Genomic DNA, 20,680 nt, shown 5'->3' on the forward strand with positions numbered 1-20,680 from the left:
AATCAGTGTATGAAGTTTCGAGGCTATAGTTTTATCTAATGGGAAGTAATGGGAAGTTACAGGGACGATTATACGGCCAAAAACATGAAAACGAGGCTAGGCAGGCCATGGTGGCTTTTTCCATACAAATCTCTTAAAATTGAACGCGTCACAAATCTGCAGCCTTTTAACTAAAAACACTGAAACTTCTCAGTTTAGCATATTATTCCATATATTTTCAAGTGTCGCCATCAGCATTTTCAGAAACTTGACCAAACAAAAGAAATGAATGACAACCAATTTTGCATAAGGTCTAATAACCAACTCACTAACTGATATGTAATTTTATCAAAAGTAATTCCGTTATAACTAACTTTAACTTATCAAAAACGCACAATTCAAGTTAAAGCTATAATTTGAACAAAACGTTTCTTTTTGCCAGCAAATTTTCTGATTTTGTTTTCATAAACAATCAGTTTTTTTAACCAAGTTTGTTTAACTTGTCAACCAATCAGAGTTATCATGCTGGTAGTTTGTCGCCCAATTAGAGGCAAAACCATTCACACTTGACAGGGCTTACGCACGTTTAGCGCTTTAGTTGTATTCAGTTTGTGACATCAGAACCAGAGGTTTCCAAGAAACACCCCTTTTAACAGTTTAATATAAAAGCGGTTTAAGGCCCAGAAGCACTCAGTAGCATATTTCAGGGTCGTAACCAGATATATGGGATCAGGGATCACAGCCTCGGGATCGGGATTAAGTCATAGTATGTCATGGGATCTAGATCAGCCAATCAGATGGGATCAGAATGGAATCGGGGATCAAATGTTGCCACATTTTGGAGATCAGGAATCAAAATTTAGAGCTAAAATTTGGGATCAGCGATGAAAAAATATACCTGGTTACGACCCTGATATTTTTAGACTCGTGGCTGCCTCGGATACATCATACTAACTTAAGTAGTCTTCCGAGTAACAGTTGAGAAACAGATAACTGTTAAGTTAAAGCAGTGTTCACACGATCTTTCTGCAGGTATTCTCTCTGTGCGTTTTTGAACAGACCTCCGTTTGGTTGCTTGTTTTCCCATTTCAGACCAAGTGACATTCTTAGTTTACAGAATTGATCCGGTTTTGTCCATCCAAAATCACTCTTGAAAATTAAAAAAAAAACAAGAGTTCTCAACAATATCATTGTAAATGGTCTGAAATGCAGCAAAAAACCTCACAAGCAAATGAGGTCTATTGCTGAGACGACGCTGATTCGTATTTAATCAAGTAGCCTAAATAGGCGCGATCTAGCAGCTCTGAAGTTTCGGCGGCGTCTGAATGCTTTTCTTTTTCTCGGATACTCAAAGCTTTCCTCAAAGATTCCATGGCACCACTGAAGTCACCCATAGACATCTGCGCTTTACCAAGGCAGTGGTAGCTCATTGCTGTGTCCAGGTGGTCACCAAGAAGTTTTGATCTCATCGCTGACGCTCTCCCAAGGGACCTAACAGCTCTTTTAAAATCACGCATCTTAAAACATATGTTTCCAAAATTGTGAAGGCTTTTAGCTGTATCCACGTGTTCGACTAATACCTTCAATCTTATGTTCCTAGCTTCTTGACAAGCATCAAGAGCTTCCTTGTAGTTCCCCATTTTAAAGTTCACTCCACTTAGGAGTTGGAACGTAGAGGCGGTATCTTTATGGTCACCAAGAAATGTTTTAAATATATCGGCAGCGTTCTGAACATGTTCTCTTCCAGCCTGATACTCGCCCATCATAAGATACGCACATCCTGTTTGAGTGAAGCTTTCGGCTGTAAGGGTGTGATGACCTAAATGTTTCTTTCTAAGCTGTAAGCCCTGGAGATGTGCGTTAAGAGCTTCGCTCAACTCACCCTGCGCAAAATGGTTTAACCCAAGTCCTTCGTAAACAACAGCAGTGTCAGCGTGATCCTCAATCCCCAACAATTTCCTCAGCTTCAACGCACGTTGGAATGCCTTCTCAGACTCATTGTTCCGGTTCAATTTCAAATTCACAACTCCTAAATCAGATAGACATGATGCTTTGTCAACGGAATCGCCCACGTGCTCCTCTCTTAACTTTAGGGCCTGCTGACATAATTCCGCAATATCGGCTCGAGCTCCCATATCGCTATCAATATACCAATAGCAACAACCAAGTTGGCTGTAATTTGCTGCGATTTCGGCGAGGTCGACACCACAAATCCTTTCCATCGACTTAAGAGTAATTTTAATTTCTTCACAGATGACTCTGAAATCGTTAGTTTGACCAAAAGTACCGCCATTGAGATTTTCTTGAATTTCCAAACAGTGCTTAACGGAGTCGATAGTCTCTCTGATCATCTTGTTGTCGTGTGTTGCGTCCTTGTTTTCCTGTAAAAGTCGCCTTCTGATGTCTAAAGCTTTCTTTAAACAATAGAAAGCTGCCTCGTGATCGTTTAGTCCTTTCAGAGCTAAGCCGCGAAATAAGAAATTCTGAGCCTTGAATTCGTCAGTCCAGTTTCCTGGTGTCTTTTCAAATTTGTCAGTTATTATTTGATAGCCTTCCGCTGCTTCCTTGAAACAGCTCAAACCATATAGCACATAGCAACAAGCCTCTAGTATCAAAACATGGAGCATTCCTTTGCCAGATAATGGAAGAAAAACTTTGTACAGTCCAACAAAATGACGGGTCGTTAAAGATAGTTCAGTTTTCGCCTGCTTTCCAAACTGCAGCTCCCTGTAAAGCAAATAATATTTTAGCCATAACTACAAAAAAGGGAACATCTTTCTCGACAATACGGACTAAATCTGTCGGTTCATCAGCTAAAGAGCTGTCTTGTAAGAAGACATAGCGAACCACAGGACTCAACGATGTAGACTTACTCTCGTTGCAACACAAAGTGTCAAACTTAGATGCGTTTTCCTTGTCACGTTTATTTCTGTAACAGACTGCAAGTGCATGACAGGTAAGTACCTTAAGAACTTTTTCGTCGCAATTACTACCATTCAGACGATCTGCAGAAGTTCTAAGAGACGATATGCCGCCGTCCAGTTTTCCACATTGCAGCTGGTGGATGCCAAGATAGCATAAACGCTTCGCTGAAAAGTTATCAGTAGAATCACGAATACCAGCTATCAAGGACTCGTCCCAGCTTTGACGGTTTTCCTCAAACCATCCCAAGAAGCCAAACGACTTGGCGGCAAGCAAATTACATTCATCGTCGTGACGTTGCCTTTTCTTTGCTTCTTCTACTGCGGTGCAGTAAACCCTGTCGAATAACTCCTTTTCATCGGACAGTACAAAATCAAAAAATAACTCGGCCTTTGACAATACTTCTACAACTTTGGGGTAAAGTGCGTCCACCTTTGCTCCATTTAAAAGGGACAACAGAATGCTCTCCCGCTGACCATAAAAATCTTGAACTGCTCTATCAGAATAACCTGTTAGAAATTTTTCATTAGCCTCACCAAAACTAGTGATCTGATAGTCGTAGAAACGAAGTTGTGCTGCATGAAACATGGCTTGAATTGTCTGGTTAGCTATTCTTCTTTCGTCAATGAAGGATCGCAAAAGTGAATGAATTGTGAAGGATTCAACGTCTTCACTACAATCTATTAAAGATTTTCGTTTCAGCGATCTGATAACTTTCTTGGTCGGTCGAACTGTCTTCAAATCCAAAACAGCCGTAGCCTCCTCCACTCCAAAGCTGCTAGGAAAAACAGCCAGTGACACAAACGCATCTCTCTCCTGGGAAGTAAGTCTTTCAAATGATTTGTTGATTATGGTCTTCAGTCGAGCATCATCGGAAAAATGTTCATTGTCCAAAACTTCAACAAGAGGTGAAACCTCTAGTTCTTCAAAGAGCTCAGTAAGTGAAACATTTTCTTCCATCATGAAGCTACACATCAATCGCATTGCTAAAGGAACTTGTCCACATAACTTTACTATGGAACTGCAGTCATCGTCTGAGACATCTGGCAATTGGGACTTTACTAAGCTGCCAGAGGATACTCCATCCAGTACACCAACTCTTTCTTGATGGATGGAAAGCTTATGGCTCAGATAGTCTAGAGATTCACGAGTTGTGAGAAGAAGCTTGATTTGACTGCATTGGTCAAGAATCTCCTTCGTGAATCCGAGCACGTCTTCTTTTAGTTTGGAATCTCCAGATTCCAGTAAGTCGTCAGCATTATCCAAAATGAGGACAAACGGATTCTTCAGTTGTTGTAAACTTTGGATGAGCCAATCAGAGGGTGAAACATAAAACGCCTGTTTAGCGTCTGTAAATATACTTAAAAGCTTTGACACTAGATCGTCTTTACTTTTCATTCCGCGAAGGGAGGTAAAGTAGACTGGAATCTTCATCTCTTTCAAGTGATGGGCTACTTTAACAGCCACTGACGTCTTTCCAAATCCCGGTGGACCCCAGACATCAACCAGTCGAGTGTCTCCATTTGTTAAATGATTAAAGACTGCTAGGCACTCTTCCTGGCGGCCAACAAAGTGCGGTATTTTCTGTGGTATGCACGAGACGGGAACTGATGGACCTTAAGTAAAAGCAAATAGGTTAAATGATGCCGTATGACCGACAGCTCTATGACAGAATACTTGTCGATCTTGCAACTTGCCTGTCACGGAAGCGTTGGGTTCCAAGCTCTGTTCAAGAAATATTACCTATTGTAATCACCACGGAATTAGATTGTCTTCCGACCTAACGATTCTTAAACACTTAGCTTGGGAACAGACTCCCAAGTGGGGTGAAAAAAACAAAAACAAATATGCAAGTGAAGCTTGCCGAGCGGGAGCTATGGGGGAGAACAGGGCGTGGCGAGGCCACGCTCAGCTCGCTTCGCTCAGCAATCACACCCTGCAGCTCCAATCAGGAGCCTGTTCGCAGGCTATAAACACTTTGATAACAACACAACACAATGACAGCATTCTACGCTGGACTGCGATGCGGCCCGTGGTTTCTAGCTAACTTCACCCCTCAACAAACATCAAATTCTATAGAACCCGAGAGCGAGCAGTGTAATTGTGAAAGCATATTCCATTGGCTTATTTATGAGACATGGAGCACACATACACAAGACTACTTCACCCAGACTACAAATTAAAAGGTAAGGGCAAGGTAAAGTCTGCGTTTGAGCCTAGTGGCCCATGATCAGGCCGGAGCTTATCCTGGTTTCAATAGCATGAAGTGACTAGGAGTATTTCTACTCTCCTGTGGATGGGATTTTAGTCCATCCACAGATGATCAAAGCATACTATAAGAGTTTGTATGGATTTTAAATTGAACATCTTAATAAGCGTTTGTATGGATTCGAAAATACATTAAAAATATCTCATCTTTCCTTTGGAAAGCATCAATAAGGCTTAAAACTTTTAAACAATTTTAAACAATTTTAAATCCATACAAACTCTTATAGTACGCTCAGTTGGTCACCTGTGGTCCATCACAGGGTTACTCTTGGGATTCAACTCAACACCTGGGTGGAGAGAGGCACTATGAGAGTAAAGTGTCTTGCCCAAGAACACAACACAGAAACCCAGCCAGGGCTTGAACCCAGACTGCCCGATCCGGAGTCCAGCACACTAACCGTTAGGCCACTGCGCCTCCCACCCACACCACAAATTTAAGCTTACCTTTTAAGTTTTCCTCTTGTATTGCTCTCTTTATGTCTTCCTTTAATTCCTGCACTACTGACCCGACATCTTCCACTTGTTTCTTTACATCTGTTACGTCACTTTTCACATCTTTCACGTCAGACCCGACATCTTTCACTTGTGTCTTCACATCTGTTACATCACTTTTCACATCTTTCACGCCAGCCCCGACATCTTCCACTTGTGTCTTCACAACTGTCACGTCACTTTTCACATCTTTCACGTCAGACCCGATATCTTCCACTTGAGTCTTCACAACTGTAACGTCACTTTTCACATCTTTCACGTCAGACCCGACATCTTCCACTTGTGTCTTCACAACTGTCACGTCACTTTTTACATCTTTCACGTCAGACCCAACATCTTCCACTCGTGACTCGATATTAATAAGATGATCATCGATCTGTTTAAATTTCACGGCAGCATCTTTTTCCCTCTTTAACTCGTCCTCCACTTGTTGAAGCCTTGCTGTGGGAAAGTCTTCTTCGCCCAGCTTTCCAATGTCATCAATCCTTGTGGTGTCTTGTCCAAGTGCAATGAAGGCATCCTTTGCCAACAATATATAACGATCAAAGGTAGCCTTGTCGATCTTTTGGGTGCTGATTTGGTGGCAAAGCGTATTTCGCAGCAAGCGAAGCTGATCAAACGCTAAGGCAAACGTCTCAGCTGTGTTGCCAGTGGGGCTGACAACAGTGGGGTGAAATGTCCCAGTTGATAAACCATGTGGTCTCACATAGAGCCTGTCCAACGTGCTAAAACCTCCAGTCCCATCTGGCATGGCAAAAGTTTGAGCAAAGAGAGTGGCTTTGAACAAAGCTGTACAGTCCCACTCCTTATAAGATTTGTTCAGAGTTGGTACTTTCTTGACACCACCTTCTTTTGCAAGGAACATGTTTAGAACTGTTTCAGAGTTGTCCCATTTTGGGACGCCAGGTGGGGTAGCGACACGGGTGTCCCACATGAAGACAAAGGCTTCACGCAAGACGTCTGGGAACTCATCTATAACAACAGTAGAAAACTTGAAAAAGTTCAGTTGTTCAGGAGAAAATGTCATTGTCGGGCATTCAAATGTCTGCAAGATCCTTCAATAACATTGGTAGCACGGTAAAATCCGAGTAGTCCTTTTTGAAAAAGTCTAGCTGGACCAAACGTCAGACCATCTGCAAAGAAAATAGTGTTTTTCAAAATTTACTACAGCGGCAAACTACAAAGTGATGCTCGAATAGGGTGACCCTTGCTATTGGATGTGGTGATCACGTGATTTTGAGTGTAATTTGGGAGGATTGTTGTTGTAAGTAGTATATAAGTATAAGTCGTGTATTGTAAGAAAGCGTTTCTTTAGTAAAGTAACATTTGTTTTTGTGCGCTATAAAATAAAATTATTTTTAAATGATTAAGGAAAACGATTAAACAAAGAAAATTGTAACCACGATGAATTTAGGGAGCAGTCATTAATTATTTGGGGGAGGGGCGGCAAATTTGAGGGGAGGGCTAAGAATTTTTGTGCTCCACTTTGGGGAGGGCCAAATGTTTTTGGACCCACGATAATATTTTAGGCTACTTCAATCCACCATCCATCTCCTTCTTGGTAATGCCCTTAACCAGCAAACAGCGCGTGTATTTATCAAGCTGAATCTTTTCTATCTTGAAATTGACTCATTGTGGAAATTTCTGGAGTGAGCCATGCGCTTCAAAATATGACTAGAATGGTTGACTTTCAACGTACAGTTTTTGTAATCAGACTCCACAGAACAACTTTTTAACCATTCATGCTGCAAGTTCCCTGCGCAGGGGCGTAGCTAGGATGTTTCAAAGGGGGGGGGGGGTTCACATTCACTATGTTACACCCAGGGTACTTAACAGATTGTCTGTCACATCGACATCCAGAAGCGACATCTTTTGTATGAGCAGTCAGAGTCAGGGTTTTCGATAACATTTTAAAGAACAGTCCTCACATGTTTAACTGGTGGACAACATGAGTGCTGGAGGCACAAACTTCTAGGGGGGGCATGCTCCTCCGGAAATTTTTTTGGTTGGAATCTCAAATATGAAAGATGCGTTTCTTAAGTCCAGTCCAAGTGGGATTAACTCCATCTTTGATCAACAAATGCGAAATCGGGCAATTTTTACGCTTCCGAAAATAATTATTTTGTGTATGAACTACCGGACGTTACATGTCAAACAGCCAGACGGCGGCATGGGCAAAACGAAACCTGGAAGTAGTGAAAATGGGAAGGGGGGGGGGCAAGCCTGCAAAATAGCTGCATAAATTAAGTATCTAGAACTGGTAAAGAAAGATTTAATACATTGATGCCATGTCTGATCTTAAGATTCGCGCGTTTTTGGCCAACGTTTGTATATATTTCCAAAATAAATATTCCACAAAGGGGGGGGAAGGGTTCACGGGCACCCCAGGACCCCCCTTGGCTACCCCCCCCCCCCGAGGAACATTTCTTAACCTTGCTGCTTTGACTATTTTACCAGCAAGCTATCAATAGGCAATACAATACAATACCATACAATACAATACAATGTTTAATGTGGTCATTACACTTATAAGCTATGGTTTCGATGCATCCTGCAGATATGGTTAGCAAAATCTGCGGGAACACACCAGCCAGTTTACAGGTAAGCCACAATGAAAATAAAACAGAAATAAAATAAAATAAAATTCTTCAAAGCTTTAAATATATGCGACGCATTTCTTGATTAAAAATTTCTAGATTAAAAATTTGTTTAAAAAAGAGTGAGCGAAAAGTTAAAGGCAATAAAAGCTTAATAATTTCTAGCTATCCGTTGGTGCTCAATTGGCTTATAGAGTAGTGACTTGTTAAATGGTCAAAGAGGCTTTACACGTTTCATCACGGTTCTTTTTCATTGGTATAAATTGATTAATGAAAAAAAATGTTTAACATTCGTAGATGCATTTCTAGTCATTTCAGAAGACTTAAAATAAAAATTTTCCTTGGGACCCCCTAGCCTTGTTTGTGTTAAGCATCAACAGCTGTTTGGTTCAGGCTTCTCAAGCCTCGTGCATTGAGCATGAGACTCGCGCAATCAGTTGCAAACTCACACTGAAACGATTATTTATTGTATGATATTATTTTGATTCAAACACCCATTTTGAGCATATCTATTTATTTCATGGCAAGTTATCAATAATCGCCTTAATAGAGCCGGTCATAAAGTACACGGGGTGGGCTATGATTTTTTTCTTTTCAAGTACTGATTATCAGTGGCCCACCCCCCAATTATTTGACAAAATTGTGGCGCAGAAAAACCTAGTGGCCCATCCCCACCCCCCCAACCAAAATCAGTAATGTAGATAGGAACATAGGGAAAAAAAATTAAATTTTTCGAGATCAAAAGTTTGAAACATTTCGGTGTTACAATCCCAAATAGCCAATCCCAATCCCAAATAGCTCGATCGGACAGCTGAAAAAGTTAAATCAAAGGCTCTATGAGCAAAGTCGTGAATGTGGCATATTATAAACTGATAGCCCAGAATTAGCCAAAATAAATTTTAAATGTCTGCTGACAAACGACAATTTTTGTAATTGTCTATGAAATCTGTTAAACGTACGTCATAGTTGAGTCATGTTTAAAATTCTAGCTGGTAAGTGATAAATAACCCCTGAGAGAGACACGTATAGTGGTAACAAGATATGAGGTACCTTAAGATGCTGCGAAGCTGGTAATGGAAAGAAGCTAGGGAATTTTTTTTCACCAAGCTGTTTCACATTTGCTAAAGGGTTCTTTAATTAATAACCAGGTAACTCAGCCATTTTATACAGGACAGTGGTATTATTCGACACACATTAAAGAATGGCAGACATTAAAGAATGGCAGACACTGTGACAGAAGGCAAATAATTAAAAGAAACTAACAGATGCCTCATACATGTGACTTCTAATAATTGAAATTGGCAGGAAACAGTAAAGTCAACATAATTTATTATCAATTTAGAGGCCTGATACATGTAACAAATGAAAACTGCTGCTTATTTCCTTTTCTGGTATCTTTACTTGCAACCAAAAAGTCTTTACCCCTTTACATTCCACAAAAATCATCAATGCATTTTAATCAGCCTTATTAATTCGTTTTTAAATAATCTCTATACATTGCCAGCCATCCTGCATAGATTTGGTTGCCATGTTGGATTAAAGGATCTGAACCTTAAAGCTTGTTTATCTTTTACTCTTTGTTTTTCAGCAGTCAATAACAATAACTTCCAAATATTTTATTTTTCAAGCTGTACAACTGGTCTGCTAAAAGTCAATTTATAGAGAGCAATATTCACTGTTTGTGAAATGAGAGTAAATTTGAAATAAAATTCTTTTTCTGATCATGTGTTTCATACAAGTTACTGCAGGATGTTCATTCCAGCCCACACCTCTTGACAGCCTAGCCTCATGCAGAGTTCAGTGATGTGCTGTATTGCAGGATATTGTTTTGGCGAATCTGTAAATTAATTCAAAATTCTATGTGCCTTGTTAAAATAAATCTGTAGCACAACACATACAGAAATCGACCTTAAGGTTACTATTGTTATATTAGTGGCTATTACATTTTAGCGATTTTAGTGAGTTGGGCGAAAATCGCTAAATTTAGTACTTGCTAAAACTTGTCTTGGTCAAATTTCAAGTACCTCCCCGGTACCCACTTCCTACCCTAATGGAACACAAAAATGGATACTGGTAACTTTGTTCTTTTAGGCAATGCAATTTATGTTCATTCAATGTCAAGATACGGTAGTTTTTTTCTTTTACTGAACATCTATTTTCATCTTAGCCATATGTTCATCACCGGCCAGTAAAAGCTGGTTTACACGATATAACTATTTTTTGAATTTTTTGGAAAATCCCTATATTAAATAGTCGCTAAATCTTGCTCAGAAAAAATCGCTAAAATTAATAGCCGCTAACAATAGTACTCTCACCCTTTGAATTAAATTTCTTTGAATGTCTACCCCATAGCACTCAGTGGATGTTGACAAAGCAAAAAATTACCTGAGTGCAATGATACACCCCTGGAGAACTACAATTACCACAGTTGAACTAATATGTCCCTTTTTTGACAGACCATGTGTATGAAGAAAAAATAATTGTAAGGGACTGATGCATAATACTGTGTTTACAAATGTAGTTTTGCCTTTCAAAAACAGAGCAAATTTATCATTCACATAAGGCTTGCTACCTAAATTATGAGCTACGAATGCCAGAGGAAATTTTGATTTAAGTTTAAGTCACGAGATAGATGTACTTGGGAACTTCGTTAAGGAAAGTGTGACAACGAATAGAAAATATTACTAGATACAAAAACTTGACGAACGTGCAAATGAATGATCGACCGAAAGACAAAGCAAGCCAACTATAGATGTCTCTAATTGTTTCGAAACGCATCAGTTTAATCTTGCTGAGTGAGACTAATTTGTAGCGGAAAATACAGCCTTATTTAGGGTGATTTATTACTTACCAACTATTTGATTGCATTTCAATGAAAGATAATTTCATATCCGCGGACTTTCAAAATAAGCTACTGATCGGCGTGCAAGTTTCTTGCTTCCTTGGCCATCCTTTCCGTTGCATTGTGTGTAAATGTGGATTCGAACACTGGCCTCGCTAGAAAAATTCCTTCCAGAAAGGAAAAAAATATTCGTATTCTCCTGATGTACATCCACAAGTTCGCTTTACAACTCGGGAAACCAGCCCTTGTGCACGTTCATCCGCCATTTTGAACTTAATTTAAACTTAATATAAAGTTGCCAGGTTACCAAGGGAGTTTACACAAATTTAATTGAATTTCTCCAGCAGACCGCAATAAGTCGTTCTTTGCATTCACGACTTAAAAAGGAATATAAATAGCTTTTCTGAAAGCGCCATCATATTGCTACTCAGAATCGCAGAAAAGTGATCAAAGTGCATTTTTTTCCTTACCCACCCTTTTTGACATGTTGAAAAACAGTGACCCACACCCAATTATTCATAGCCCCCCCCCCCACCCAACCTGTACTTTATGACCAGTCCCTTAGCAACACACTATTTTGCAATTTTTTTTCTATTTTACCTGCTTCGAATAGCTCGGACAGCTGAAAAAGTTAAAACAGGAATGCAAGTAGCTTTTCTGAATGTGCCATCATATTGCTACTCAGAATGGCAGCAAAGTGATCTAAGAGGATAAAAAATTGAAAATTTTCTGGGGGAGAATGCCCCCAGACCCCTCCTGAGGGCACACAACTTCCCTAAGAACAAGTGAACTACTTTCAATGGTTTTCACCTTACTGTGTTTATTATTTTATGTGCTCATTCAAAGGACAGAGGTTTGGGGGGGGGAGGGGGGATTTTTTGGTCTGATTTGGGGTGGGTTGTAAATTTCTGGGCACCAATTTGGGAGAGGGTTGCAATTTTTGAGACCACTTTTTCAACAACTTAACAGCCCTCCCCCTCCCCCCAAGTAATTAATGAGCACTCCCTTAATTAACATAGATTTCTCCAATTTTATTCCTCTGCTTTTTATGGACCAATCATAAAGTACAGGGGAACATTGGCTTACATAGGGAACATTGGCTTACCACTTCAGTCAGAATCTCCAAAAAATCTTCGAGATCGAAAGTTTGAAACATGTCGGTGTCCGAATCCCTGAAATGCTATTTTAGGGCATTCGATTTTGATTAAAAAAAATACATCATACACTCGAAACATTTTCAGACAGCTTGAATTTGGTCAGACCATTCTCGTACCTTGAGTCTTCGTTCCTTCTCTGGTCAAAGGGAACGAAGACCCCAGGTACAAAGATGTGGTCACTCCACTGCGTAGTGTAAGACCATGGAGATGAATGGTTCGATTCCTGTCGGGGACTCTGATATTCTCTTTTTGGGGACTGATATCATCATAAAGTACAAGGGGGTGGGCTATGATTTTTTTCATTTTAAATACTGATTTTCAGTGGCTCACCCCCGAATTATTTGACAAAATTGGGGCAGCCCACCTCTGGAGTGGCACAGAAAAACCTATTGCTTCCCCCTCCCCCGAGATCAAAAGTTTGAATCACGTCAGTGTTAGAATCCTGAAGTGCTATTTTAGAAATTCTGGTAGAATTTTTGTACTTTTTTAGATGTACATAGTCTCTGCAGTTTAAAGGGATTTACTAATAGTTGGTGGTTTTGAGTTAATTATGTTTGTACAAGGCAAAGTCAGGAGCCCATAACAACGTAGAGGGGTCCGGGGGATGTTCCCCCAGGAAAATTTAGATTTTTAGAAACCCAAAAATACTATTTTAGGCATTTTGGTAGAATATTTGTACCATTGAAGATGTAGTCTCTGCAGCTAAGAGAGATAACAATAGTTGGTGGTTTTTGAGTTTATGATGTTTGGAACATGGAAATTAGGGGGTCTGGAGGAATGTTCCCCCGGGAAAATTAATATTTTTAGCACATCCGAAACGCTGTTTAAGGCATCCTTATAAAATGTTTGCACTTTATTGTTGCTGTTTCATGAATATTTTACAATGACCCACCCCTTATGCAGTGCATTATTTTTCCTGACCCACCCTTTTTGACATGTTGAAAAATAGTGGTCCACCTCTTATTATTCATAGACCCATACTCCCACTCGGCCAACTCTTAGGCCATGCTTTGAATCACACATATGATTCTACTAAAGCTTTTACAAAAATTTTACTTTCCAGGTCGCCCACTACCTCTTGGAAGGAGTTAATTCATTGGTTCTTAAAACAATAGATAACAGGTAACAACAATGCCCCTAGCCCTGAATAACAATAGAGGTAGTGTTTACAGCGGGTGAATGAAAATAGATGTTCCAGAGAGGTAGTGTCTTACTGTACTTTCCACGAGCTGTGCTACTTAATCATTCACCTATTTAACATTTCTGCGCTCTATTTTATAGCAGGAAATGTACATTTTTGTGGCATTCAAGTGTTTGAATTAGAGCGTCTGTACAGAATATTCACATTGTAAAACCGTAATTGTTTTGACATCTTCAAGCTATTTTTGTTAATACAAAGCTTACGTCATTCACACAACTATCTCTTCGCTGGGCCGGCCAGACCATGGGTCACGCAATGTTCATAATCTATAAATCTCTTACCAATAGAAACTTTACGAACATTTTGATCTTTACTTAGCTTGATTAGAGTTAGCTATACTATTTTTAATAATCTTGAACTGTTGAAACGACGTCAGTCTTTGATTTATCAGAAATCTAAACGGCAACAACGTAAGCTGCGGATTATGTGACTCGCGTGACAATTGAACAATTGCGGTGCTAACAAATCGCGTGACGTTTTTGGTGAATTTTTATATGAGCACAATTGCGGTAATTTGTTTGGAAGCGCGTTTAAAACTTCTAAGAAGTTCTTGTTTTATTGCGATTTACTTTGCTCTTCGTGATTGATGGTTCCATTACGTTCTGGAAACTTCGAGCTTGAGAGGGATTTCCCCGAATGAAAGCGAAAGCGGAAGAGAAACTTAACATTTTGACGTGAAATTGCTGAGAAATCTGTGAGTTTTAGGAACACAAGCCCTGCAAAATAAAGTTGCTTTACCTTCCTTCAGTATTTCTTTAAAAATCGCAGAATGGGTAATAGTACTACAATTGAGTTTCACACTGAAACATAATTATGTAAACATTTGATATCTGGGAAATATTGAGCAATCGGATGCAAAGCGAAGAACAGGCGATTCGCAAAGATTCCGGAGCGCCTGGTTTAAAAAGCCGTTCTGTCTTCATTGTCTGCATTTTCTTATGTTTAATAATTATGATAACTCTTGTTCATCAAAGAATAAGCGAACAAAATAAACAGAACGAAGAAAATTATTCAGCGAAACCTAAACCTGCTCAACAGGTACCGGACATTAGTCTATTTCAACACGTACGTTCTGGCTCATCTAGCGTCTTTTATAATGTTGTATAATTGTAAATGAATAAGCTTTAATTCGGAAGCAGCATTCCAAAGAAGAGAGACTACAAAATAGACTAATCGTGCTTTACTTACCAATGTATTTTGTAGCTTCCTCCTTCAGTTAATTTTGTCGCTGCTGCCTCGTCCCCAGGCGCCGATTGGCCGGACGTTGAGGCGGTAAGGCGGGAAGACAGGGAGCGCGGGGGTTGGTGGTTAGGGAGCGAGCCGCGGAGCGCCTGGCAGATCTTGCATTCAATATGGCGGACCAAAATATCATCAACCCTTAAAAGTGTATTCAAAACAGCGAAAGAGCCGTCTATTTAGCATTTTTACAGCACAGAGTGCCTTGGGCACATTTTTCCTGAAAAATATTATTTTATTAAGAAGACGGACCTGACCACCATTTTCGCACGCTACATCACGTCCCAGCTCAGCTTGAGAAGAGCCAGGAAGAGCATAGGAGGCAGTCTGTGAAGTTAAAAAAGCTTTAAATCCTTTACGGCAAAAAGACGTTGAAATGTCTAATGACATTTTCCGATCTCCAAGACAGACAGGTACTCAATTCCGTTTATCGAAGTTGTCTTGTAAATCCGAGTGTAAATGACAAGAAAATCAGTTATCCTTTCCATGCATTATTGTTTCGTGTAGAATTTTTTTCGTAGAACCTGAGAGTTAGTTACCTTTTATTTATTAAATGTACGCACATTTAAAAACTCCTCAGCCATAGGCGACAAAGACAGTGCAACAACAGTATGAATACATCAATACAATTCATCTGTCTAAAATGTAAATTATCTGCTTATCAGTAATCAAGCACAACCTTTGATAGTTGTTTTTTTTTTAATTGAAAATAAAAATTACATTAAAAATGTTTGATATATATAACTGTATTTTTTCAATGCATTTTTTTTTTGATTGCCATTAGGTGACTTTTTTCCCATTAAACCACAATTTATTAAGGATAAATACACATTTTTTTTTTTGTCAAGCACTGTGGCAGTGAGTCTTATTTAGGGGCAGGTGCAGAGAGCATTTCTGTTGACTGTGACACTTTTCATGGAGTTTTGAGAATGGTTCATGTGCAGTATATGATTTAAGATCATCTTGAAATCTTGCTTTGTAAAAATGGGAAGATAATTTACATATATACATATGTCCAAGGCCCACCATCATTCTATTATAACCCCTCTGAATTATTTATCACTCTCCTATACTTCTTTAAAAATTTAAAATAGTACATGAATTTGTAAAATTCTTAATTTTTTCAGCCACTGAAAAAAATGTTCACTTTGTGCTTGCAAATTTGGTGTCTAAAGGCCTTTGTTATGCTCCCACTGACTTAATACTAATTACTGTGATTGATATGGTGAATAATTTTATTATTATTTATCAACAAATGTTTCAAAAGGAGCTGAGGTGAACTGTACACCGAGAGTTGGAGAAGGAAGAGGGCTAGTAAATCACTTTCGAAATTCAATCAAGCTAATTTTCAGGAGAAGGTTCACTATTATGTCTAGATCATAATCAGATGAATGGCACCACCAAGAAATTGTCGTACAAACAGTAATCCTCAGATTATCCCATGCACAACTTATTTGAATTCATGTTCTGTTAAGGCCATGCAGGTAAAACCCTCCTGGCTAGGGAACTTTTGCAAGTTGAAGGGAAATGTCTGAATGGTTTTGCAAAATCAGTACTACTAGAATCGATACTAGAAATATTTTTAAAAACAATTTATTAAAGACATTTGACAATCAAATGTATCTTAAATGTAAAAAGTAATTCTTCTCTCTTTAGACAGCTGTTGTCATGGGTATAAAGCAGCACGGTAGGCAAAGTATACAACATTTAAAATGCTTTAATTGTATTTCAAGACTGCTAGAGGCAGTGGGCTTTTAGCAAACTGGGGAAAAATTGGCAACTCCAGGTTTGTAGAGGTGTGGTGATTGCTTCTTCAAATACAAATGTTGCACATTATTTTATAATTAATCAAATTGAATATGGTTAGCCAGGAGTTGCCATGTTCACATGAAATGCATTAAAGAGTCAGTAACAAATCCTTTGATGTGAAATTGCATGCCATCTCAATTTATTTTCCTACACTGTCTCACCCATAAACTCTTGGGCTCACAAAAATGACTTAAGTTTTGCTGTCTGTCATACCAGTGTTTTGTTACCCTTAGGAATAAAGATTTGCCACACATTCTCTAAAAACACCTACTGAAAAACACTCCCTATAACACTACAACTAGAAAAAATTATTTTGTTATTTTTGTTACTTAGCTGCACAAGTTTGTCAAAGTCTTATCCTGCTTAAATCCTCTACAAGAGTGACCAAAACCTTGTTTCTCCTTACAGTATCAATGCATTATCAAGCAGTTCAGTGATGAGAAACACACAAATTAATCAGCGGGGAGTAATTTCGATACACAGTAGGATCTGCCTCCTCTGGTCATTAACACATTAAGTGCTGAAATTAACAGAACTACACAAAGTTGAAAGTTCAAGAATTGTACTTTATGTCGAGAAAGGTAAATTATGAGGTTAACCTAGCTAAAATAAAATATTAGCACACATTATAATTGTTTACGTGCCATGTTCTCATAAGATCTCCTTAGTTGGACAGCATTAATTTGATAAAACACTTGTGAGCACTTGAACGGTTCTCTCTGGAGTGCTGCTTATAGACTTTATAGTTAAAGTTTAACGGCCAAGAGGTACAAATAAAAGTATTCCGAAATGTAAGGAAGCTAAGCACTACTCAGAAACGAAACAAACCTCTGGCATCGATTGAAGCGAAACTTACCGTCAGTTCGAAGCTTAAGAAATTTAATTTTTTTAACGACGGCAGAGGTTCTTTACCCTCCGCCATTGCACGATCTTTTCGCAATCAAAGTGGGATTTTCTCTGTTCAATCTTCTGCTCAGATTTCATGCCATTTCTCCGGATAAATCGCTGATTTTGAGCTAGATTTCCCGCCAACATTAGATTAAAGCGAGGGGACCCCCGCTTCGCTAAAACCAGCCTCAGTGAACGCTGAAAAGAATCGGCTCGATAGAGCAACTAAAACGATCCGAAAGGCCGCCAAAATCCACATGTTGACAGCACTAACTTCCACGTAGCTTCCAGTGTCGATTTCTTGACCTTTAAACTTCACAAAAACGCTAAAATGCCTTTTGACGAGAAACCGAACAGTTTTGCCAAGAAACTGAACAGGATCTGCCAGGCGTCCGCTTTCCCGTCCGCATCAGGCCCAGAACGCCAAGCGAACCGTGCACGTCAGTCCCACAACGCCAAGCGAACCGTGCACGACCAAGGACGAGGACGCCTGGGGACGAGGCAGTTGTCGCTGCATGCCGTGCGTGATCGGGATCGTCGCGTGACTACTGACTAGAATCCTCTGCGGGTCCTCTGCGGTCATCCCCAGACCCCTCACCACCATCGGGGCTAAGAAGGAATTTCTGTTCTCATTTTTATAGGGCCTATTTATATGGAAAGAGGATGATCCTTGCACTAGGATCATCCTCCTTTCATGTAAAATGGAATGATCCTAGTGCTAGTATAAGCCTTTCTGATATGATTGATGATTCTAGCGTTGGGGCTAATAAATTCTTCACATGTAAACTGAAAGCTGAAAACATATGGCGCTCGGATGATCCTAGCAAAAGGATCATTCCATTTGACATGAAAGGAGAATGATCTTAGTGCAAGGATCATCCTCTTTCCATATAAATGAGCCCTGGCCACTGACAAATACTCGCATCCCCAGGTAAATATCTTTATGGCACAAACAGCACGTGCAAGAGTAAATTTCCGCGCGAGTTTGCTGTAATGGGCGCGCGAGGGAGGAGGAAAGGAGTAGGGGTGGTGGGAAAATAGGAGTTTCTGCCAGGAAGCCTCCCCCCCCCCCCTGAGTCTTTCTATTTTGTTCTCTTTGGTGGGAAGAGAAAATTCAGAATGGCTGAGGAAGCTTCTGGAGAACATTTCTCTGTCCCTCCAAGGCAATAATCTGTCCATCTGGTAGTAGACATCAGAAGTTGTAGGTAATCACATGGGAATCCTGGCATTTGTTTGGGAATTTATTATAAATGTGAAAGTAAGCATGCTCCGTTAGCAAACAGACGGTGGCTCTACGATAGCCCTTTTCACGGTAACCTTTTTCTAATTTCTATTACATTAAAATTCAACGTGGTTGCCAGGCAATTTAAATTGCCCAAAATTGCCTTACATACAAGTTGCGGATCATTTAGTAATCACCACTAATCCCGGGGGGGGTACTCCCTATAATGGCCTATACGGGGAGGCTCCGCCCGAAAGGGGTACCTTTTTCAGGCTTCAGGTATATAAAAGGGTAGCCTGAATTTCAGACATCCCTCTGTGCTCGCCTGCTTGCCAGAAGGAACGTCTGAACACATTTGGGCCTAATGCCGTCCGGTGACGTCACTACACTTTGGTGTTAATTCATGCGGAAAAGTTTCTGTCGAGGCCATGAAATTGTGAAAGAAAAATCGCTTCAATAAAGGATTACAGGGTATAAAATTGTTTTAATAGTAAACTATTGAAAACTTGAGACAAATGAATGATATTTTAATCGACTGCAGGCTATATTCTTTTACGGAACCGATTTAATCTGAACTGATTTGCTTTATCTAGCGATCAAAATATAATATGTAACGCAACGGACAAATACAACACACTCGTGAGTATTTAAATGAATCAATTTAGACGGTTACCGAGGCATCAAGAAACGGAATTCAATACAAAAATATCCTACTTAACCATGGGCACTGACTTCAGAAATCACTGGCTCATCGAGGCTGCAGGACATAAGCGTCGAGCGGCTTTGTTGACAAAACAAGATGACATATAAATTTGGCAAAACACTGCATGTCGAAGCGACGAATGCCGCCAACTTAAAACCTACCGATTGCCATTACTATTCTTCATCCGTAGGTAGAACTAATAAAGTAATAAACTCAAGGTAAATGACTAATAAATTCATTTCTGGGAAGGTGAACTCCTTCGAACTCTTTCCAAACGTTTTCAAATTACAATCCTCGCGCGGTAAAATTTAGTCATAATTTCACATAATTATGCAAATAATTTTCAAATCAACCAATCAAAATCACTACCCGGTTTTCGGGTAGTGACGTCACCGGACGGCATTAGGCTCAAATGTGTTCAGACGTCCTTTCTGGCAAGCAGGCGAGCACAGAGGGATGTCTGAAATTCAGGCTAATAAAAGGGTAGGGATTTCACGAGTTTAAGTATATGAAAGGGTATGGAAATCTGTCATTTGGCTATTTAAAAGGGCCTTTTATTAAAATATTTCGAACAGACGCAATTTATGGCTGTATTATTTTAATTTATTAAGCGCTACATAAAAATGACAAGAAAACGTCATATTTTAAGTACACGCCATCTCTCTTAGGTATATGAAAGGGGTACCTTTTTCAGTTAAAGGTATACGAAAGGGGTACAATTTCTGTCAAAAATGGTATATAAAAGGGAAAGGGGTTAGAACTTGGGGCGGAGCCTCCCCGTATAAAACTTTTTAGAGTACCCCCCCCGGGCCACTAATGCAAATGGATAAAAAAATAAACCGTGAAATGGGCTACCGTTTATTTAGTGTCCTTTATTAGCACAACAATGCTTAACACGGGAATTTCTTTTAATACTGTGATGCAATCTGGATCGCGTAAAAATTATATTTTACTGATTTCGGTTGTCATGGCAATATTGATTTCATTAATAAGCAAGAACTGGTGTAAATCTTACGTCGATCCGACTAAAGTAAGTCTATTAAAGACCAAATCCGATTGAACCTGTCCCCGCCTTAGTGTGGGTTACTATGAACCGCCCTTTTTACAGGTGCACTTGGAAGCATGCTTATTGCACACTCTCAATTAAAGTCCCCGACATATTAATGGGTAGCTAGTTTGACTAACACCATTATTAAAAGTTGGTGGGTACAATTCTGATAAAACACAGTCGACAAGGTATGCCATATTTCATTTTATAAGGTTTTCTTCCGTAATTTAATTTTGTTTTGAGTGCCTAACTATGCTGGTATGGAAAGTCATCTCAACCCTCTCCATATTAATCCCACACCAAAGAGATTCTGGGA

General features: G+C 39.5%; 1 pseudogene; it reads right to left on the reverse strand.

The window, feature by feature from the left end:
- Positions 1-296: 296 nt before the first annotated feature.
- LOC144651643 (uncharacterized) lies at positions 297-14,671 on the reverse strand (annotated as a pseudogene).
- Positions 14,672-20,680: the final 6,009 nt, after the last annotated feature.

This window comes from Oculina patagonica, chromosome 4, assembly GCF_052425735.1.
Source record: "Oculina patagonica isolate OP01 chromosome 4, crgOcupat, whole genome shotgun sequence".
Classification (NCBI taxonomy): Eukaryota; Metazoa; Cnidaria; class Anthozoa; order Scleractinia; family Oculinidae; genus Oculina; species Oculina patagonica.